This window comes from Eleutherodactylus coqui, chromosome 2, assembly GCF_035609145.1.
Source record: "Eleutherodactylus coqui strain aEleCoq1 chromosome 2, aEleCoq1.hap1, whole genome shotgun sequence".
NCBI classification, from domain to species: Eukaryota; Metazoa; Chordata; class Amphibia; order Anura; family Eleutherodactylidae; genus Eleutherodactylus; species Eleutherodactylus coqui.
Window position 1 is genome coordinate 308,520,176 of NC_089838.1, and position 23,729 is coordinate 308,543,904.

Consider the following 23,729-nt stretch of genomic DNA (forward strand, 5'->3'; position numbering starts at 1 on the left):
AGGAAAATAGAAAAATTGCATGAAAGTCACATTTACACGCAAATGTAAATTTTTGTGCTCCATAGGAAATAGAAATTCCGAAACCCCCCCCAAAAATAAGGCATGTGGCAATATTTCAAATTTGGTCCAAGAATGTGTATGCCTCGAGTAAAGGGGAAATGAGAGCAGGAAAAAAAAAACAAAAAACACTCATGTGGATATTGTGCAGCGGCCGAGTGAGACACGCCCAAGTGGAGGAGACCACAGGGATTGCAAGATGGGTGTCATGAGTGGCTCTGTAATCTCTCCCTAGAATGGTGGCAAAGGTGTCCCACTCGGTTGCAGCACAGTGGGACACAATGGATTTGGTTTTGATAAGCGGTTTTGTCACGGGTGACGCCAGCACTTCATCCGAGACTACGGTAGTCAATGTCGGGAAATAACTTGACACTGGTCCAGGTACGGTTTAGTTAGCAAGCCAAAAGTGCAGTTTACTTCAGTATTTTAAAAGAGTTGAAATATGGTACAATTCACAATTTCAGTCTTGCAAGCTGATAGCAGATCAAACATTTATGCACTACAGTTGAATCACTGGTTAAACACAATTTTCCTTTTCCTCTCCCTCTCTATTTGGAACTTGAGAAGTTTACCCAGTATGACTTCCTACAGGCTTAGTTATCTCTTGTGCTGCTGGAAGTAGATTATGCAAGTGTTAGAACTTCTAGCTAGGATGGCTGCTTTACTATTCCTGGCTTTGAATTCAGTGGGTTTATGTAACTCACTGTTTAGTGGAACAGCTGCACTGTCACCCCTTAACACTGACTGCAAGATCTGAGAGCTGATAAATCCTGGCTTCCCTAAAGTGAACACTTGATTTTGCTGTTCGCTCTGCAGACCTCCTCCCCACACGTCCTCCTCTGACGACTTCCTACGCAGACTGCTTACTGAGAACTCACCTGACTCCTCCTTCACTTCCTGACTTGCTCCTGCACTTTTTCTCCTCTCCTCCCCTTCTGCATAGAGGCTTACAGTACAATCTCCCGCTCTAGACTTTTTCTCACTGCCCTCTACCAATCAGTGAGGCTATGACAGACAGCCAATGAGGACAGCTGTTGCCAAGCTTTCAGCTTAGAAAGGGGAGAATCAGGGTTTTTCTGATTTACAGCACTTTCTATGTCTCCTGAAAGCACATAGCAAAGTGTGACAGGACAATGATAGCATGGCTATTCTGGAGGACCCTCTGGGCCACTACAATTAAATTGAAAGTAAATATTGCTAATTGGTCAGATATCGCATGTGAACGCACTCTGACACTCAGGATACTACAAGTGCAGCAATTCCTGATACATATAAATAAGGGTGCGTTCACACGAACGTATATCGGCTCGGTTTTCACGCCGAGCCGATATACGTTGTCCTCATGTGCGGGGGGGGGGGGGAGGCTGGAAGAGCCCAGGAGCAGGAACTGAGCTCCCGCCCTCCTCTCCACCCCTCTGCACTATTTGCTAAGTTCCGAGAATTAGCCCCGCCCCACCTCTCCCCATTGCAAATAGTGCAGAGGGGCGGAGAGGAGGCAGAGAGGGGGCGGGAGCTCAGTTCCTGCTCCTGGCTCTTCCATCCTCCCCCCCTGCACACGAGGACAACGTATATCGGCTCGGTGTGAAAACCAAGCCGATATACGTTCGTGTGGCTTCACCCTAAGGCTGTGTTTACAGGTAAGTGGGAAATTTACACTAGAATCAGATTTGTAAAATTGCTATTTTTCTATACAAGTTGCGATAAAACGCCATCCTATTGCTGAGCATGCAATTTTCTTACACGTGAAAAAATGTTTCACGTTTTTCTTCAATAGGAAAGTTTTAAAAATTGCATTGGCAGGGAACTCACACGTACAAGCGAGCCCAATGCAATTTTTAACTTGCACATAGGAAATAATGGTCGAGTTTGCTGCCAAATTGCAGTAAAATAGAACATGCTGCGATCTGATCTTGGAGCATCGCTGGGAGAAAAAAAATATATAAAAGTGTAGCATGTAAATAGATGCGTTGAAAACAATTCGGTTTATTTCTGTTCGAATTTTGTGCACATCGCAACGCACAAAACGTGCATGAGGAACTCGCCTGTGTAGTTACGACAGCCTGGCTGTAGAGAGAGAAGGTGAATGGCTTGCTGGTGTGATGCTCAGTGGGGGCCATCGTATGGCAAAGTCGGTCCCTCCTACTCGTGGTACGAGGGACAACGACAGCTCAGCGATATGTTCAGGACATCCTGCAGCCACATGTGTTCCTCTCATGGCGGCTTGCAGCAGGATAATGCTCAGCCGCACACAAGGGGGTCACAGGAGCCCCCACAACATTGTCACACTACTGTGGCTACCCAGTCACCAGATTTATGACCAATAGAACATGTATGGGACCATCTGGGATGCCAACTTCATCAGCCTACGAGTTTGCATGATCTAGAGCACACCACCCTATTTTATGTGGCCCGTCGGCCGTACATCAAATCTAACAGGAATTTCATTCACTCCACCTGCAGCTCCGGTCCGGCGGCAGTGCAGAGTCTGTGACCGCTGACCTGTCCCCCAGCATCTGTGTGCACCATCCTGTATGCAGTGCAGACGCCAGGGTGAAAGGTCAACAGTTACAGACTCAGCACTGCCGCCGGACTAGAGCTGCAGGTGGGCGAGTAGAAAGCCTATAGGGATGCTGTCTGGCCAGAGGCAAATACGGAAGATACCGTTGGTACTGGGGCCATCAAAAATTACTTACGTCTGTGCTTTTCGGTGGCTTTTAAATGTCCACCAATAGACTGTATTTTCACATACATAAAATATACTGTCAAAGCTGATACTGGCATGGATATCAGACAGGTGATATTTAAAAAAAGAAAAAAAAACATGGAGGGCGTTCGCCTTTAGGGCGCATTCAGACGACAGCGTCTCTCTCTACAGTGGGTGGAGGCTGGAAGATCCGGGAGCAGTGCTCTGAGCTCCCACCCCCTCTCTGCCTTCTCTTCACCCCCCTGCACTATTTTCAATGAGAAGAGGAACTTAGCCCCACCCCCATCTCGCCTCCTCTCATTGCAAATAGTGCAGAGGGGCGCAGAGGAGGCAGAGAGGGGGGGGGGGGGGGGGGAGCTCAGATCACTGCTCCCAACTCTTCCAGCCTCCACCCCCTGCACAGAGAGACGCCGTATATCGACTGGCGGCCAATATACGGTCGTCTGAATGCGCCCTCAGGGTCGCAAATGACTCATGAGCTAACAAAAACAAAAGAGCGCAGACAGGGCCGTTGAAATGGTGCACAAACATGGAGTGATCATGCTGGTTTACTGCATATTTGTGCCCGCCCATTCACTTCAATGGGCAGTTGCAATAAGCACCCAAATAAGTCACGCAGTCGTGTGAAAAAATACGCTCATGTGAACAAGTCAATTGAAATTAATTGGTGCTAATCACTACATAGGATGCGTAATACACTGCGAAAATCCACTCATGGGAGCAAGCCTTTACTGTACAATTACAATTGGCCCTTTGAAGGCAACCATAAGGCCGTTTGCACATTAATTTGTTGCGTACCGCCCACATATGACAGTCACGCCGCAAGTATGCAATAACATTGTTTACTTGCTGCAAGATGCTAATTGTCATACACAATCTTGGTGTGGATACACACCAAGATAGAACATACTGCAATCTTTATTGCACGTGTATTTCATGCAAGGTGTGTAAAAGACAGCATGGGAATCTATGGCAGATTGCTACAGTGTATGCTGGGAGGAAAATCCACACACAGAACACGCTGTACCTTCAAGGTCGTGTCAAGAAGCCCTAAAGGCGCTTTTACATGTACCAATTATCGCTCAAACTTCATCAAATGTCTGAAAGTGAGCGATAATCATTACATGTAAACGCGGGAGGTCGTGCACTATTCGTTTAATAGTCGTTCAGCGCTGGCTTTTAGCCGGCATAAAATCTATCGTTAAGCTGCTGAGAATCCATTCCATTTCAGTGCAGTTTATTCAGTTTTTACAGCGACTTTAGGATGGATTGGTTTGCTTTACATATACAATGAGTGCAGCCTATACTTATGCCCAGAGAGGACAATGGAATCTGCTGGCCAGATAATTGCTCACATAAACACATCCCAGCTGCTACTAAGTTTAAATAAACTAATGAAGGAAATACAGATTATTAGGCGTGAGTAATTTTATTCAAAAAGGTCAGTGGTTCATTCACAATTCGCTCAGTCGTGCGGTTGTTTAAGTGATAATCATAGCATTTAAAAGGGCCTTAATGCTGATGAGGCCAGAAAACGCGTGAACTGGCGCACAAAACTAACATTTGTGTGCCCATTCAGATGGCGCAGGCCTTAATGCATACGTGCCGGGCCCACAATGCCATTAGGCCTCCTCTTCTCCCGTCCAGCTGTTTGCAATGCTAGGGGGGCAGGACAGGGGTGGAGCCAAGCTCCCACCCCCTTGCCTTGTCCGCAGCCAGCAATGGGAGGTGGTGGGCCAGCCGGAGCTTAGCTGCACCCTCCCATTGCAAACAGCTGGAGGGGAGGGGAGGAGAGGGAGGGAGTTTAGCAGTCACACTGACGATCTATTGCGGCCTGAAAGATAGTTCCAGGACTATCTTTGTGGGCCGGCGTGAAGGTGCTCAGCGATAAATTGGCCTGAACGGGTGCTTTCCTGCTGTGGGAATACGGCTATCTGATCTGATGCATTGGAATCCAATGCATCAAATCGTAGCGTATATTGGCCGGATGTGAAAATGGTGGCCGATATACATTCATGTGAATGAGGCCGCAGTTAGAGCAAATGTTAAGTGATATGCCACAGGATACCATACGGAAATGGTGAGCCCCCATGCCCACCCGTATCACATCTTGTATCCAAGCTAGAGGCTGTACAACAGGGTACTAGAGCCTCCATGCCCACCCATATCACATCTTGTATCCAGGCTAGAGGCAGTACAACAGGGTACTAGAGCCACCATGCCCACCCGTATCACATCTTGTATCCAAGCTAGAGGCTGTACAACAGGGTACTAGAGCCTCCATGCCCACCCGTATCACATCTTGTATCCAAGCTAGAGGCTGTACAACAGGGTACTAGAGCCTCCATGCCCACCCATATCACATCTTGTATCCAGGCTAGAGGCTGTACAACAGGGTACTAGAGCCTCCATGCCCACCAATATCACATCTTGTATCCCAGCTAGAGGTGGTACAACAGGGTACAAGAGCCTCTTTGGCCGTCCGTATTACTTCTTGTATCCAAGCTAGAGTAGGTACAACAGGGTGGATAGAAGGGTGATACGCGGTGAATGTAGCCAATGAAATTTAATGTATGCACATGTGCATGTAGACACGCACGAAAAATAAATCGCAGCATGCTCTATTTCTCTGCGTACGTACACAGAGTGAGCCCTATACATTTGTTTAGGCTGAGTATATTACACTGTCCATATGCAGTACATTATATATGGGCAACGGTTTCATATGCATCATCAAAAAAAAAAAAAGAAAGAAAAAAAAACAACTTACACTGTGAATGACCGCGTGTGCATGATAAGTAGATATACGCAGTGCACACACATCCATTCGCGGTCTCTGTCTGATTTTCACAAAATGGGTAAGACGCAGCGAGTGATTTATGCATCCTCCTGTGGGCATGAGCCCTTATGGTTGCCTTAAAAGCAACAATTTTAATCGTAATACTTCATAGTAAGGATTCGTTAACATTTTTGTGTGCGTAAAACGCAGAGAAGCGAACCCATTCATTTCAACGCGTTTGTTTACACAAGTGTATTTGTTCGTTTAATCATGTGGAAAAAAAAAATACATGTCATGACGTAGTTTGGTGCTGTTTAGGCACCACAATAGGCCATTGAACTGAATGGGCTGCTAGAAATACGCTAGCAACTTGCGCACCATTTCCAAGAGCCCATCTGAGCACCTTTTTGCGTACAGTATATATGCACGCATAAAAATGTATTGCGGCGTCCCATTAAAAACAGGCGTAAATGATTATCGGTCATGCAAATATGCAACGTATTTGCATGACCAAAATGCAATTGTGTCCATGTGAACAAGCCCAAATAATGACCCCCATAGTGGCCCCAGTAGTAATAGTGAACTCCCCAATAGAGCAGCATGCCTACAGGCTTTTAACTCACCCAGTCACCTAGCCTATAGCTCCAGAGTCTATAACTGCTAACTCTTCCCTCGGTGTCCGCGTACAGGATGGCGCACACAGACACCGATGGGGAAAGGTTACGGGTCACAGACTCTGCACTGCTGCCCCCACCAGACTGGAGCTGCAGGCTGTTTGCTCCACGGCCAATGAGCCACATAAAATGAGGTGGCGGTCCACATTCGCCCCTTGTCCTTGTGTTTCACATGGATGGATTATATTTTACAATGAGTGTTTAGGAATTGCTAAACATGTAATTGCCTTTCATACAAAAAAAAAGGTTCACTTACTTCTATACCAGTCACCATTGCTAGAACAAATATTAATTAATAAGGCTAAAATCTAAAGCAGACCTGCTCACCTCAATGCCGGATTAAAGGACTTCTCTGCTGATCAGCACAGCTGGAAGTCTCAGAGCAAATGACTTGAGATATAATTACCCTCTATAATTGCACAAATGGGAATCAGGGCCGTCCCTTCTGGTTTCCTGTGTGCTATTATACTGCTTATAATCGTTAGTAGGAGTTTGGAGACGCTGATATGCTCAGAAACAATGTAACTAAAAGTAGAAAAAAAATAAAATACAGCAAAAGTTAAGGAACGTAAAACATATGTAAAAAAAGGTTTACTGCATTGACTGGGAATCAAACCTGGGTCAGCTGCTTGGTAGGCAGCCATGCTCATCACTATACCCTGTAGAGAAGTCCTTCTATTGTGTGGTTGGTATATATAGGAGATGTATCACACGGTGGAGCATTTGTTGTGTGCAGCCCTTAACTTCCCACAAATCCTTCTCTACAGGATTATATCCCCTCACTGTGAGACCTCTTTTGTTCCCCATTGCAGGTTCCCGTGGGCGGCCTTGGTGGCAATCATATATAAAATGCAAAATCTGTTTGTGTCGTGTATAAATCCACAGTTCTGGTCCGATTTGAGTGAGATTTTGCATGAGCTTGCTTTAGCACCAGATGACCGATACTGGTGGGATTAAAAAATGGAAAACTCACCGACTTGTAATTTTTGTTGCCAATAAGAATCAGTCACAGCGCAGCTTTCAGTTCTTATACTGCTGAGGTAAGATGAAAGCTGCACTGTGATTGGCTGCTATTTCTTATACTATTGAGGTAAAATGTAAGCTGCGCTGTGATTGGTTGTTATTAGAGTTGAGAGAACATACTCTGGCGAGCTTGATGCTCGTTCGAGTATTAGCGTACTCGATGGTGCTCGTCACTCGAACAAGCATCAAGCCGTGTTCGACCCCGCCCCAGTTTTTGGCCCTTCTCCGCCGCGACGCAGCGCGCATCATTGGCGATTTTTGTGTCGAGAGAGAGAGAATGAACCAAGAAAAAAAAAAAAAAGCTCGGGACCCGGTGTCCCACATACAAAAATGCTCGAGTCTCCCATTGTAGTCAATGGGGTTCGTTACTTGAGTAGAGCTCTCGAATTTTTCGAAAAGCTCGACTCGAATACCGCGGACCCGAGCATTTGGGTGCTCGCTCATGTCTAGTTGTTATTTATTATACTGCTGAGGTAAAATGAAAGCTGCGCTGTGATTGGCTGCTATTTTTTATACTACTGAGGTAAAATGAAAGCTGCGCTGTGATTGGTTGCTATGAACAACACAGATTTTCTTTTGGACACCTTCCATAACATGCGGTGCTCGGCTCAGTTTTGTGGCCCACTTTGTATATTCCAGGACTGCTATTCATAAAAGCGCCGTGCCACGCACGGGTATATCGCCTAGTTTCTTCACAATAGGACAACTAGGTCTTATGCAATTTTTAAACAAGAAAAACAGAGCCAACATGAGCGTGTGGTGACAGTGTAGTACGCGCCCAGGTTTTGCATACCATAGGCTGCCATGTTGCCGCTCACACAAATTGCATGGATTATGGCGCAAGAAAAATTGCAGCATGCTCTATCTAGGCACATATACATGCCAAGCTAGGGCATGGTGATTAGCAGCAAGTATACAATATCATTGCGTACTTGCTGCGTGATTGCCTCCCATGGGCGGCACATAGCAAATTATGCTCATGTGAGCCAGACCTTATATGGAACTCATAGGCCTCATGTCCACTGGCAAAATATGATTTTAAATCCACAGCGGATCACCCGCATGCGGATCCGCATCCCATAAGGATGCATTGACCACCCGCGGGTAGATTAATACCCACGGATGGTCAATAAAAGTGAATTTAAAAAAAAAATGGAGCATGAAAAAAAACGTGACATGCTCCATTTTCGTGCGGGTCTCCCGTGGGGACGGCTCCCGCAGGCTTCTATTGAAGCCTATGGAAGCCGTCCGGATCCGCGGGAGACCTAAAATCAGAATAACTTACCCACAGCGGACCGGGCAGATTTTCTCTTCTTCACGGCTGAATCTTCTTTCTGCGGCCCGGCGGATGTGCCCGGAGCATGCAAGTGGCACGTTGCCAGCGTGCCGAGTACATCCGCTGGCCGAAGAAAGAAGATCCGTCCGTGAAGAAGAGAAGATCTGCCCGGTCCGCTGCGGGTGAGTTTATTCTTATTTTCAGCGCTCATGTCCGCAGGGCAGGAGGGACCCGCTCGTAGCGGGCCTGATTTTCCCAGTGGACATGAGGCCATAGTGCCAACAGAGTTTAACGATTCTCAGGGGATAGGGCCTCCCACTGCCTCTCCATCTCTGGCTGCAGAAGCTCCTCTGCAGATTGTTGTACCTCTTTCTGATGCTGCTCCCACAAAACCTACTGCTCATCTAGTCTAGTCTAGTGGACATGTAGCAGGATCTCGACGCTATGAATTCCATATAATAGGAATTGTTGCTGTGCTACCAGCAGTGCAAAGGACAGTGAGCAGTAAGCAGTAGGTTTTGTGGGAGCACCATCAGAAAGAGGTGCAACAGTCTGCAGAGAAGCTGCTGCGGCCAGAGAAGGAAAGGCAGTGGAAGGCTGAACTCCTGAATGTGAGAGGGGCTGTTTGGAGAAGGCAAAGAGCACTGTGCTGAGGGACCAGAGACTGCTGTCATCAAAGAGGGAGAGAGATCCTGCTACATGTCCAACCTCCTAGACTAGACGTCTTTTTAGAGTGCTATGATATTACTGGATATAGACATTAAATAACCAGCAGGGTTGCTGATGCGGTTCTTGAAGGAACTTTCAAATGTTGATCCAGGGATTATTCTGCCTGCCATTGTCAAGTTGGTAGGGGATTTTCCCCCACAAATGCGCTAAATTGACTTCTGCCTCTTTGAGGGTTTTTTGCCTTACTCTGGATCAACAAGTGTGGGTGGGTGGGGTGTGGAAACAGGCTGAACTAGATGGACATTGTCTTTCTTCAGCCTAACATACTATGTTACTATGTAACAACACATGACATATTGTCTGGTTATGCTGGTTTGTGATGACAACTACTGTACAGTATATAATAAATGTTTTTTTTTTGTTCAACAATAAATGTGAATTCTTTATTATGGAAAAATAAGACATCCCCTAAAAAAAAGACCTAGTGCATCTTTGGGGGCAAAAATTAATATAAGACACTGTTTTGTTTTCAGGGAAGCAGGGTATTACACCATGTCATTACTTATTTAATAAAAAAACTAGGCCAAAATGCAATAGCAGAGTATGAAAAATTGTCTCAGTGACTCAGTTTCAACCAAGCCTTAGCATTTGGACTCAAGTTTGATTCTAGAATACTTTGGTATGCAGAGAAGTTCATGGTCGACTCAAGATGCCCACAAGATGCTTAGGTCCTATGGCTGCAAAACAAGCCCAAATCATCAACCCTCCGCCACTGTGCTTAGCAGTTGGTATAAGGTGTTTGTGCTGATATGCAGTGTTTGTTTTTCACCAAATGTGATGCTGGACATTATGGCCAAGCATCTCCACTTTGGCCTTTACTGTCCAAAGGACATTGTTTCCGAAGTCTTGTAGTTTATTCAGATGCAACTTTGCAAACTTTAACTGTGCTGCCATGTTATTTTTAGAAAGAATACACTTCCTACTGATAACCCTTCCAAATGAGTCGTAGTTGTCCAGTCCTTTTCTAATTGTACTGTCATGAAGTTGAACATTTAACATGCTAACTGAGGCCTTTAGGCTGCATTCAGACGAACGTATATCGGCTCGGTTTTCACGCCGAGCCGATATACGTTGTCCTCGTGTGCAGGGGGGGGGGGGGAGAATGGAAGAGCCAGGAGCAGGAACTGAGCTCCCAACCCCTCTCTGCCTCCTATCCGCCCCTCTGCACTATTTGCAATGGGGAGAGGCGGGGCGGGGCTAATTCCTGGAACTTAGCCCCACCCCCATCCCGCCACCTTTCATTGCAAACAGTACAGAGGGGGGGAGAGGAGGCAGAGAGGGGACGGGAGCTCAGTTCCTGCTCCTGGCTCTTCCATCCTCCCCCCTCTGCAGATGAGGATGATGTATATTGGCTCAGCGTGAAAACCGAGCCGATATACGTTCATGGGAATGCACTCTTAGGGTGCGTTCACACGAGCGCATAAACGGCGCGTTTTTGCGCCCAATCGTATATACGTGACCATCTGAGGCGTTGGTTTCCAATGTATTCGTTCATACGGGCGATTTTACGGCGCGTAAAAACGGCAACCCGCAGAAAACAGAACATACGCGACCGAAATACGTGCCAACGTATATTCGATGGCCGAAAAGATCGTTTGAAAAGTAGGAACAAACGATAATATGCTTTCTAGCTCTGGTCATGATCGCCGAAAAACGTTCTTTCCGGCAATTAAACACTGCGCACGTGCGAACGTACATACGCCTACGCTCATGTGACCGCGCCCTTAGAGTCTGAGATGTAGCTCTTGGTTTTTTTTGCAATTTTTCTGAGCACATCATGGTCTGACCTGGGGTGAATTTGCTGGGACATATATTCCTGGGAAGATTATCAATCATCTTGAATGTTTTACAGTTGTAAATAATCTTTCTCACTGTAGAATGATGGACTCCAAATTGTTTAACTATACCTAAGTTGATGGGCAGCAATAATTGCTGATGTCTTTCTTCCTTGGCATTGTGTTAACTCATACCTGAATGCTCCAGACCAGCAAACTGCCAAAACTTTTGTTTTTATAAAAATGGTCACATTTGCTGATGATGAATTAATCTAGGACATTTGATTAGCAGCAGATGGCTGCTACTTACCCTTTTAACTTTTTACACACTGCTTCTAGATGTTGGTCTAATTTTTGTTAAATAAATATTTACAAGGTGTAATTTGTCATTTGTTGTTGTTCATCTGAGGTTGCATTAACCTAATTTTAAAACTTCTAGGGACTAGTTCTTATTATGCTCTAATATGTCATAAAAGTCAAAGAGGGCGCACTTAGTGTTTCTAATACCAGCTCTGCACAGTACTAATGATTACAGAACAGGTATTTCCAGCAATCACAGGTGATGTCTCCTCTGACTAGTAACGTCTGCTTTATCTTTTCTTCTCTATCCAGATCCTGACCGCCAAGATATTTGTCATATTCATCATGGACTGCGAACAAGAACAGGGTATGGGGGGCAGCCAGGATGGACATGGGAACTAGCTTGTACAGGTGGCTAGATGCAGATCAGACAGAGAGCACCTCTGCAGAAAGGTGAAGGCCTGTATATCTCAACCGTGCCACGTAAATGTAAAATAATCTAAGGGAAATCCTTTTCCTGCAAACCCCTACCCCGGGAGGGAGCCCTGCCTTATCGGCAGGCTGATCGCTTCCGAGAGGTGTGGACCCACACTTGTACCTAGGCCACTACAAATCCCTACCAGGAGCCCTGAACACACGGGGTACAGTACATGGAAATAAACAGACAAACAAACAATAGACACAAACAGGGAACAAACCAAAGCACCAGAGCCAGACACACAGCAGCTCTAAGCAGGCTGACTGCTCAGGGGTCACTGAAAATTAATTGGCAACTCCCTGGCAGCAAGAGCTGGATCTTATAGGGAGGAAGCTGATTGGCTGACACAAATGTCAATCACAGCCACACCTCTCAGACACTAGCAGGACTAGTTAACCTAGACTAGAAAGCACAGGAACTGTTAACCCTGGCTATTCTGGCAAGAACCTACAAAAACTAGGTGTGCTAGCAAATAATTAACCGTGTGCTAACTGAAACATGACAATATCTTTCAGCCATAACTATCTCTGCACATTCTTTCCATCCTGCTGCTACTCACAATGCCCCTTTCAGTGCCCCAAAAAGTAATAGTGCCCTCTCTGTGGCCCCAAAAAGCAATAATGCCCTGTCTGTAGCCACAGAAAGTAAGAGTGCTCTGTTGCATCACTTAGCAATAATGTCCCCATCTTACCCAATGAACCACTAACCTCTAGCCACCAGTACAAGAATCTTCTTCATATATTTACAGATTTCTGAGCCTGACACAAGCTGCTTGCTTTGAGCATAACCTGACTCCTCCTAGATTATGCTCAGAGGAAGCGTAAAACTATGTGAATACGAATAAAATTCTTGTATTGATGGCCGGAAGTTCAGCAATGAGGGCTAGTGTTGGGACAAAGGATAAGAGCAATTTAGCACATAGAAGCTTAGTGGTCTACCTATATTGGCGGCATGCCCCTGGAGGGAGCATTGCATGCTTCACGTGTGCTGAGAAAGAGGTATTAAAAGGGGGTCTTTCATCCACTCGGAGTATTGGATGTAGTTGTGGAGAAGCCCTGGGATACTAACGTGTGTAGAAAGTTAAAGTTCATAATATATGACACTGGAGAGTGTGGAAGACACTGGCTGGGCTACGGGCACAAGGCCTGAGACAGCTATCTGTATGGGAGAATTGGCAAGAAATTCAGTCTGATATATGTGTTGGAGAAAGACGCAGAGTCATTGTGTAACTGGCCATACCGAATTAGTAAGGAACAGTACCAATAAGTCGTGTCAACTGCCAGAGGAAGAGAGGTGCCACCACTGCCACCTTGGCTGTACCAGCTTTTGTATTGTCATTCAAAAGATTGTGCCATACTGTTCTCCTCAAGCAGTTCAGATTATTTGTTCCAGCCACCAGGCCTATTTGTAATAACCCACTATCTTGCTGTGATTTTGACTCTCTAATGACACCTCATCACTTGTACTGACCCTAGGCTTGCCACCTGGCCAGTACATAAATCTAGTTTATAAAGACTGTTGTTGGTATTAATTTTTCATCTGTAATATTAATTGCCTATAAAAAAATGATTTTGTCTTTCTTGAGAATTTATGGATATTAAATGGTCATTCAAAAAGCCTTAAGTAAATCACTAAGGCTAGAGCTGCAGCAGATAGCTATGTGGCATGTTGACTGGCCGGCAGGTCAAATTGACATGTTCCTAGCTTTTCACATATATTCCTAACATTTTCTCTAAGTAATTTATTGTTTATAATTACTGTACTTTTTAAACTGTACTTATTAAACTCTAAGAAGTTTATCACACATGATAATTCCTTATCTTGCATATTCATATTATGTTTATGTTTCATCAACCAATGTTAAGTTAATTATAATAGATTTGAATTGTTATAATTGAAGCATGTGCCTCTATAAAAATTGCTGCCTGTCAATCAGTAAAAAGATAACTTTGATCATGCTAAGTGTTGTTGTGGTAAGAGTTATACTCCCGAGCCCAGCATAAACTCTAGGAATTTGGACCCTGGAAACATATATTCTATAGCAAATAGTTTTGTTTGCACTAACACTCTCTTGGAGCAGCTGATTTTTTTTTGGTATGGTGAGACAAAGATGACTCATCCACTACTGCAAGGCATCACGAGAGTGAAGAGACTGAGGATTCAGAGCAACTGTTCTTCAAGTGATCATTTGAATGGTATTTCCTCTTTAAGGGTGAAGTCACACGAACGTATATCGGCTCGGTTTTCACACCGAGCCGATATACGTTGTCCTCGTGTGCAGGGGGGGGGAGGATGGAAGAGCCAGGAGCAGGAACTGAGCTCCCGCCCCCCTCTCCGCCCCTCTGCACTATTTGCAATGGGGAGAGGCGGGACGGGGCGGGCTAATTCTCGGAACTTAGCCCTGCCCCGCCCCGCCTCTTCCCATTGCAAATAGTGCAGAGGGGTGGAGAGGGGGGCGGGAGCTCAGTTCCTGCTCCTGGCTCTTCCATCCTCCCCCCCCTGCACACGAGGACAACGTATATCGGCGTGAAAACCGAGCTGATATACGTTCGTGTGACTTCACCCTTAGTGCAATGGTAAAGTACACGTGGCAGGAAGATAATTGACGTTTCTTGCAGCTGGAAAATGGGCACGAGTTTGCTTCAATTGCAGAGTATTATTTTCCTCTCCAGTTAGAATAAATCATATTACCATTCCTTCTAAGCATAATTTCTTGCTGCCGTGTCTGCTCTTTCTACTAGAGATGAAGTCTCCTCAAAGATCAGCAAAAATTGCCAATGCTGACTGTATTTCAAGCCATCATGGCGGGGTATTTGGAAAAGTTTTCAATTAGCAATAATCACGCCTCGGTTAAACCTCATGGGCTATGATACTGCCACTGTTTAACTCAAGTTAAAAGTCCCTAAGCGGCCAAGGATGTCATGTTCTCATGGAGCAGCTCATTTAAGGTATGGTGAGACAAAGATGACTCATCCACTCCTGCAAGGCATCATGGGAGTGACCCGACTGAAGAGTCAGACCAACCGTCCTTTGGGCGATTGTTTGGCATTTCGTCTTTTCACGCGTTGCTAAAGTAGGCGTGTCAGGAAGTTAAACGACGTTTCCTGCAGCTGGAAAACAGGCACCAGTTAGCTTCAAGGGCAGAGTTCCTTTTTCTTCGCGGGTGAGAACAAACCGTGTTAATATTCCTTTGAAGCTTATTTTCTTACCGCTACATCTGTTCTTTTTACGAGAGTTCAAGTCTCCTGAGAGACCAGCAAAAATTGCCAATGCTGACTGTATTTCAAGCCATCATGGCGGGGTATTGGGAAAAGTTTTCAATTAGCAATAATCACGCCTCGGTTAAACCTCATGGGCTATGATACTGCCACTGCGCAAAGTTAAAAGTCCCCAAGCGGCCAAGGATGTCACGTTCTCATGGAGCAGCTCATTTAAGGCAAGGTGAGACAAAGATGACTCATCCACTCCTGCAAGCCATCATGGCAGGGTATTGACAAAAGTTTTCAATTAGCAATAATTACGCCTTGGTTAAACCTTATGGGCTATGATACTGCAACTGCGCAAAGCTAAATGTCCCCAAAGCGGCCAAGGTATTAACGCTCTCATGGAGCAGCTCATTTAAAGTATGTCGAGACAAAGATTACTCATCCACTATTGCAAGGCATTAAGGGTGTAAAGAGACTGAAGATTCAGATCAACTGTCCTTTGGGTGATCATTCAAATGGCGTTTTGTCTTTTTTCGTGCGCTGGCAAAGTACACATAGTAGAAAGATAATAGACATTTCTTGCAGCTGGAAAATGGGTACAAGTTTGCATCATGTGCAAGGTTCTGATACCCTATGTTAACATGCCTTCTAAACTTAATTTCTTACCGCTATATCTGCTCTTTCTACTAGAGATGAAGTCTCCTGAGAGAGAAACAAAAATCGGCAATGCTGACCGTATTTCAAGTCATCATGGCGGGGTATTGTGAAACGTTTTCAAATAGCTATAATCACGCCTCGGTTAAACCTCATGGGCTATGATACTGCCACTGCGCAAAGTTAAGAGTCCTCAAACGACCAAGGAATTCACACTCTCACACAGCTCATTTAGGGTATGATGAGACAAAGGTGACTCATCCACTACTGCAAGGTATCATGAGAGTGAAGAGACTGAGGATTCAGAGCAACCATTCTTTTTATGATCATTTGAATGGCATTTCGTCTTTTCTTGCATTGGCAAAGTAGACCTGAAAGGAAAATAATTGATGTTTCTTGCAGCTGGACAATTGGCACGAGTTACCTTCTTGTGCAGAGTGCTATTTTCCTCTCCGGTTAAAATAAACCATATTACCATGCCTTCTTAGCTTAATTTCTTACCGCTGTGTCTGCTCAAGATGATGTCTCCTGAGAGACCAGCAAAAATTGCCAATGCTGACTGTATTTCAAGCCATCACGGCGGGGTATTGGGAACAGTTTCACGCCTCAGTTAAACCTCATGGCCTAATGGAAACATGGGTGGTGCTAAGCCAAACAAGTAGGCATAAGCTTCAGTGTTTAGAGCCAACGCTCGATCATTCGTAGCCATTCAATGAATGACATCAGTAAATGGCTGTGATTGGTTCATGGAGCGCTGGCTCTGATTGGCTGGCGCTCAATCCAATCACAACGCTGGAGGTGGAGTATTCCATGTCCCATTACCAAGAAGAGAATCCTCTGATAGTGCAGAGGACACAGCAGCCTGCCGCAGCAGCGGGGAGACCAGTGTGAGAGCAAGATGCCGGCTAGGTAAGTATAAGACATCCCCTAAAAATAAGACACCGGGCCTCTTTTGTGGCAAAAATTAATATAAGACAGTGTCTTATTTTGGGGGAAACACAGTACATGTAGATCATTACGATCATGAAGCACCAAGGGCATTTGTCTATGCAATCATTTAGCTTTTTTTCTGAGCAAAATATTATGTCTGTCTCTGCTGTTTTTTGAATAACTGACAATTTCAGTACCTGTAATATGCAGTATGTTCCCATTGCCTTTATGCTTTCCTTTCACATGATCAATTTTGACTCCGTTTGAATCCGTTTTCACTCCATTCCAGTATCAATCGATTTTATATGTTCAAGAATACATTTATTTAGACAGTGTTAGCAAAATTATTTTGCTAATTGGTATGTTTTCAGATATCCAAATAATAGTTAATGCTCGGGGCATCGAGGAAGCTTACAAATCACACACACCTTGGATGTGATTGGAAGTCATCTGGTTTATTCCGCAAACCCCAGATATATTTTATAGAAAGGCATTTGAAGCAAGACTAGAACATGCCTCACTTAATAGGAGCTAAAGAAAGACAGCGAAGAGCTATAATAAGAGCAGGTTACAAAACATAAAATGGAGGATAGGAAATCTTATAGTTTCCCTCACAGCAGCGTATAGTCTTTCCTATATAAAAAAAATTCTCAGGGACATTAAATTACATATACTATAAAAGTGGATTTAATAAAATCACTGACAGAGTAGACAGGTATTGCTCTTTAAAGCCAATAAGGAGTTTTCTTAGGGAATCTACTTTAACGCCTTCCTGCTCTAGGACGTACATGGAGCTTCGGGGTATGTATGAAGATAGGTCGCCCCGCGACCTTCCTTCATACAGCAGGGGCATCAGCTGTTTATTACAGCTGCCACCCATGGTCAATAGCTGCTATCAGCCATGCGGTCGATTGCAGCTATTAACCTTTTAAATGCCGCTGGCAATTCCGACATCGGCATTTAAATCCCCCGAACGATGTCCGGGGGTCCCGTATGCCCCCCCCCCCCCGCAGTGAGATCGGGGGAGCCGTGCAGATGTCATGGCAGCCGGGGGCCTTCTGAAAGGCCCCAGGGCTGCCTTAGGAGACTACCTATTAAGCCTTCCGCGTGGGGTGGCTTGATAGGCTGCCTGTCAAATTGCAGTATGACATAATGTTGTAGCATTACGTCATGCTGCAGGAGCGATCAAAGCATCGCATGTTGTAGTCCCCCAGAGGGACTTAAAAGTAAAGTAAAATAAGATCAATAAAGTTTTTTTAATTGTAAAAAAAAAAAGTTATAAAAGTTTAAATCACCCCCCTTTTGCCATATCTGTAATTAAAAAATCTAAGTCATTAAATAAAAATACATATTTGGTATCGCCGCATCTGTAAATGTCCGATCTATCAAAGTAGCACAATATTTACCCTGCACGGTGAACGTTGTCCGAAAGAAAAATAAGGAACGCTAGAAATGTACTTTTTCTATCACCCTGTCTCCCAGAAAAAAACACAATAAAAAGTGATCAAAAAGTCATATGTATTCCGAATTGGTACTGACGGAAACTACAGGACATCCTGCAAAAATTGAGCCCTCGCTCAACTACGTCGACAAAAAAAAAATAAAAAAGTTATTGTGTGCAGAATATGACCGCAGAAAATAATTGAAATAAATGAAATGTCTTTGAAAAAAAAAAAAAAGAGTAGTACAGTAAGAAAACTATACAAGTTTGGTATCGTAGCAATCGTACTGACCCACAGAATAAAGTTGTCATGTCGCTTTTGTTGCAGTTTGTGCGCCGTGGAAACAAAACGCACTGAATATAATGTAATTTTTTTTTTCATTTTACTCCACTTAGAATATTTTAAAAGTTTTTCAGTACATTATATGGTACATTAAACAGCACCATTGAAAACTACAACTCATCCTGCAAAAAACAAGCGACATCGATGGATCAATAAAGGAGTTACGATTTTTTTAAAGGGGGGAGGAAAAAACGAAAATGGGATAAAAAAAAGCGGCCGCGTCATTAAGGGGTTAACTAATTTATCTTTCAAGTAACTTTAGTTTGAATGAGGCACAAGGTCTTATATTCACAAGAGAAGGATTCTTTCTCTACAAGGTGCCAATTGTATAATGCTTGTTTTTATCTCAGATCCAAGTACACTTTTTAAAGAAAAAAAAATAGGTTTCTTCTGATCACAGATCTTCTTTCTACATTTAAACTTATGATATAACACTTCAGAATGGGGTTTTTTTTAACTTACCTTTTTAATATTGGTTAACCTCAAACAAGGAACTGCTGGAAGAATTTTTCATCATTACTATTAATCCATCTCAGATGCAGAAGCTGACCCACAGGCGTACCACCAGGGGTCACCGGGACCACGGGCCCGGTCTCTTAATGAATGGGGCCCATGGGCCCCCTGATATATTCAGTCTCACTGCTGCCGGCTGTGGGTGGTACTAAAGGAGGGGAGGGCTGTTACCAGGGATCCGGCAGCCAATTACAGGCTGCAGACTGCATGCTTTTCCCTTCCACTGAGAGACTGCAGTTGTGATAGCCCCCTCCCATTGCAAAGAGTGGTGAGGGGCAGAGAGACAGCAGAAAGAGGGAGGGAGCTCAATGTACTACTCCTCCCCTTGCAGAGAGGGGCAGCGTATATTGGTCAGGCGTGAGTACCTGACTGATATACGCCCATCTGAATAAGCCCTAGGGGCTACAAACAAATTATCACGTAGATAAGGAAATCAGTCATGTTTAGAAAACTTACGCCAAGGGGCTAGAAACATGTATGTAAATTCGTTTTGCAGCTGTATGCAATTCTCATCATTCTCAATTTCTCATTATTGGTTTGCTATGTCCTTCAATATTTTAAACACCATCCTTTAGGCCTTGCTCACATGGTTATAATTAGCTGTGCACGAGCGCACAGCATTACACAATAACATGCAAACTTGTTGCATGCATCCATTCCCCATGCACTATCTTGGCATATATACATGCAAAATATGCGCCAAGATAGAACTTGCTGCAATTTTTTTACGCATGTATTTCACGCAGCTCATGTGATCTGTAACATGGGAGTGTATGGGAGATTGCTACTCACAGAAATTGAAGAGTAATATGCAGTTAGCGTTCAGCCATGTGAGCCAGGGCCTTTTTCACCAGAGCATCCAACAATTCTATACTTCACTTATTTTGATGCAAATTTCACATTCGTGTTGTTATTATATAAATAATCTGCAAAACTCTCTAAATTGGCTCCTGAACCGTTCCATACTACAAGGACATCATCCACATTATGAAGGAAAGTTTTTATGTGACTAGCAAAATTATTTTCCCAATTAAAATATATATATATTTAACCCTTTGCAATCCAATTTTGGATTCAGAGTTTCCTAGGGGGCTCTCTCTTTCTGCCATTATCCAATGGCACCATCTGCTGGCTAGAGCCAGTACTTCGGTAGGGGGCATGCTGGAGAGGCCCCCGACAACAGAGCGGTCAGTAATCTACAGTAAGAATACCCTGCCGGACATCTTCCGATATCGGAGCTATACAGCCTTCAATCACAATGTCTTTAGATGTCAGACAGTGGATTGGAAAGGGTTAAATTTAAAAAAATGCCAAAAATAATTTTGCATATGTGCATGACAAGTCTCCATAGCAGCAACGAACCTTTGATTATTCTAATTTCAATTTTATCTATTCAATCATGTCCGTCTCTTGAATACTCTGCAGGCCAGTTCTCTACATGCTTCTCTATTTTCTAAGTCTGCTTTCAATTGCCTGATGTCTATTCCAGTGTCCTTCTTGATGATGTCCAGCCAACATATCTTTTGTCCTCCCTGTTTCTTTTTACCACTGACCATTCCAAATAGCATCTTTTTTTCCAGCAAATTTGTTCTCATCACATGTCTAAAGTAAGTCAGTATCTGTCTCGTGATCTTGCCTTCTAGGGACACCCCTAGGTTGATATGGTCCATGACAGCTTTGCTGGCATCCAGAGGATTCCAAGAAGTTTTTTCCAACACCACGGCTCGAAAGCGTCAATTTTTCTTCTGTCTGATATCCTCAATGTTCATGTCTCACAGCATACGTTGCAATCGTGAAGACGATGGCTGTGATTAACCTTCGTTTGATGGTGACTGATACATCTTTGCACTTCCGTATTGCATTCATGATCCCATGGCTGTACGCCCCAGTGCTAATCGACGCTTTATCTCAGCTGTTGAGCTGCTACTATGAACGATGAGGGATCCAAGAAATCCGAAACTAATCAACCACTTCGATTTCTTCGTTGTTGACTTTTAAATGGACTTCCAGTCGCCATGATCTTTGTCTTCTTGATGTTCAGGGGATTATACCACTTATCCTCAAATTTGAAAGATTTGTGTGTTAAAATAAAAACAAAGATTTACAAATGAAATTAACATAATCACTAGAGATGAGCGAGCACCAAAATGCTCGGGTGCTCGTTACTCGGGACGAAATTATCGCGATGCTCGAGGGTTCGTTTCGAGTAACGAACCCCATTGAAGTCAATGGGCGACCCGAGCATTTTTGTATATCGCCGATGCTCGCTAAGGTTTCCATTTGTGAAAATTGGGGCAATTCAAGAAAGTGATGGGAACGACACAGCAACGTATAGGGCAGGCGAGGGGCTACATGTTGGGCTGCATCTCAAGTTCCCAGGTCCCACTATTAAGCCACAATAGTGGCAAGAGTGGGGCCCCCCCAGCAACTTTTACTTCTGAAAAGCCCTCATTAGCAATGCATACCTTAGCTAAGCACCACACTACCTCCAACAAAGCACAATCACTGCCTGCATGACACTCCGCTGCCACTTCTCCTGGGTTACATGCTGCCCACCCCCCCTCCCCCCGCACGACGCAGTGTCCACAGAGACAATTTTGCGCAAGCCTGCTGTAACACTTAGCTGGCTGCGTATGAATTAGGAGGACAACTACACCCAGCACAGACCCAGTACACTGAGGACAGTCACAGGCAGCCCAAATAGATTTTTTTTCCCAAATGTTTTTGGAAAGGCCCACTGCCTATATTCAATAAATATATGTCTTCTGTCCCTGCCTCACCGCTACTGGCCCTGGAGTATGTAAAATAACTGCAGACTGTTGCACTGTGGACAGGAATACAGCGGTGATGTAACAGCCAACACAGAGCCAGGAAATAATTTTGCGCAAGCCTGCTGTAACACTTAGCTGGCTGCGTATGAATTAGGAGGACAACTACACCCAGCACAGACCCAGTACACTGAGGACGGTCACAGGCAGCCCAAATAGATTTTTTTTCCCAAATGTTTTTGGAAAGGCCCACTGCCTATATTCAATAAATATGTCTTCTGTCCCTGCCTCACCGCTACTGGCCCTGGACAATGTAAAATTACTGCAGGACGCAATGCTCTGCACGGCCGATATACAAAAAAAAAAAAAGTGCAACACTGCAAAAAGCAGCCTCCACACTACTACACACGGTTAGATGTGGCCCTAAGAAGGACCGTTGGGGTTCTTGAAGCCTAAAATAACTCCTAACGCTCTCCCTATAGCAGCTCCGGCACCAGCAGCACTGTCCCTGAACTATGTCAGAATGCATCTGTGGCGAGCCGCGGGAGGGGCCGATTTATATACTCGGGTGACACCTGATCTCGCCAGCCACTCACTGCAGGGGGGTGGTATAGGGCTTAAACGTCGCAGGGGGAAGTTGTAATGCCTTCCCTGTCTATCTATTGTCCAGAAAAGTGCGCTAACGTCTCAGAGATGAAAGTGAAAGTAACTCGAACATCGCATGGTACTCGTCACGAGTAACGAGCATCTCGAACACGCTAATACTCGAACGAGTATCAAGCTCGGACGAGTACGTTCGCTCATCTCTAAACGTCTCCCATTTGTCGTCTATGCTTTTTTTTAATTTTTGAGGACGCTGTCCCAATTAATGTTACCGATAGTAGTTCTAAGCTGATCAAATTTTGCTTTACTAAAGTTTAGTTTTTTTGTCACTCCTTATAAGGCTTCTTCTTGAATGACAGCTGGAAATTAATTATATTGTGTTCACTATTTCCCAAGTGTCCCTCGACCTACACCTGCATTATTCAGTCCGGTTTGTTAGTTACTAATAAGTCCAGAGTGGCCTCCCTTTAGTTGGCTCCCGCACAAGTTGGGAAAGGTAGTTGTCTTTAATTGTTCTCAAGAACTTTTCACCCTTGTGAGATTTGCAGGTTTCGTTCTCCCATATTATATCCGGATAATTCAAGTCCCCCATAACAATTACTTCATTGCGGCTTGACACCTCTTCTGTTTGCCTTAATAACAAGATTTCCATTTCTTCTGTTGCTTTTCGCAGCCTAAAGAAAACCCCAGAATTTTTTTTTTCTCCCTGAATTTCTACCCACAGAGATTCCCCCCTTTTATCTCCTGCACCTATATATTTTCATAGCCTCGGCATTAGGTAGGATTTAACGTACAGACACACCCCTTCCTGTTCCCCACGGTCTCGTTTAAAGAGATTGTAACCCTGTAAATTCACCGCCCAGTCACACTTATCATCAAGCCATGTTTCCATTATTCCCACTATGTCGTAATTTTCATTAGTCATTTTGGCCTCAAGCTTACCCTCTTTACCGATCAGACTTCTTGCATTAGTTGCCATACAATTTATATAGTTGTGGTTCTTTATCTTAATGTTTCTACTAATGGTACTATTAACTATTCTGTCAGTTCTAACTGTACTAACCCCACCCCTGCTCAACCTCCATTCCCATTACTTGGTCCCAGGTCGCTATCTGCACTGTCTACCCCCCTGTTTCTCTTTTTGCCCTCCCCCCTGTCCCTAGTTTAAACACCCCTTCAGCCTTCTAGCCATCTTCTCCCCCAGCATAGCTGCACCCTCCCCATTAAGATGCAGCCCATCCCTACGGTAGAGCCTGTAGCCGACAGCAAAGTCAGCCCAGTTCTCTAGGAAGCCAAACCCCTCCTTCTTACACCAACTCCGGAGCCACTTGTTTACCTCCCTAAGATCCTGCTGCCTTTCTAGTGTGACTTGTGGTGCAGGTAGTAATTCCGAGAAAACCATCTTGGAGGTCCTCGCCCTAAGCTTGGATCTTATATCTCTGAAATCATTTTTGAGGGCCCTCCATTGACCTCTAA

The 23,729-nt window shown here is 44.5% G+C and overlaps 4 non-coding genes across 4 annotated transcripts; all 4 read right to left on the reverse strand.

Annotated features, from left to right (window-relative positions):
• Positions 1-14,544: 14,544 nt before the first annotated feature.
• Positions 14,545-14,685, reverse strand: LOC136613675 (U4 spliceosomal RNA). Its single transcript, XR_010790900.1, has one exon. It is a non-coding gene; the product is annotated as a U4 spliceosomal RNA (small nuclear RNA).
• A 351-nt stretch (positions 14,686-15,036) lies between these two features.
• LOC136613354 (U4 spliceosomal RNA) lies at positions 15,037-15,177 on the reverse strand. The gene has a single exon (XR_010790603.1). It is a non-coding gene; the product is annotated as a U4 spliceosomal RNA (small nuclear RNA).
• A 44-nt stretch (positions 15,178-15,221) lies between these two features.
• Positions 15,222-15,363, reverse strand: LOC136613682 (U4 spliceosomal RNA). The gene has a single exon (XR_010790907.1). It is a non-coding gene; the product is annotated as a U4 spliceosomal RNA (small nuclear RNA).
• A 336-nt stretch (positions 15,364-15,699) lies between these two features.
• Positions 15,700-15,840, reverse strand: LOC136613676 (U4 spliceosomal RNA). The gene has a single exon (XR_010790901.1). It is a non-coding gene; the product is annotated as a U4 spliceosomal RNA (small nuclear RNA).
• Between the last annotated feature and the right edge of the window lie 7,889 nt (positions 15,841-23,729).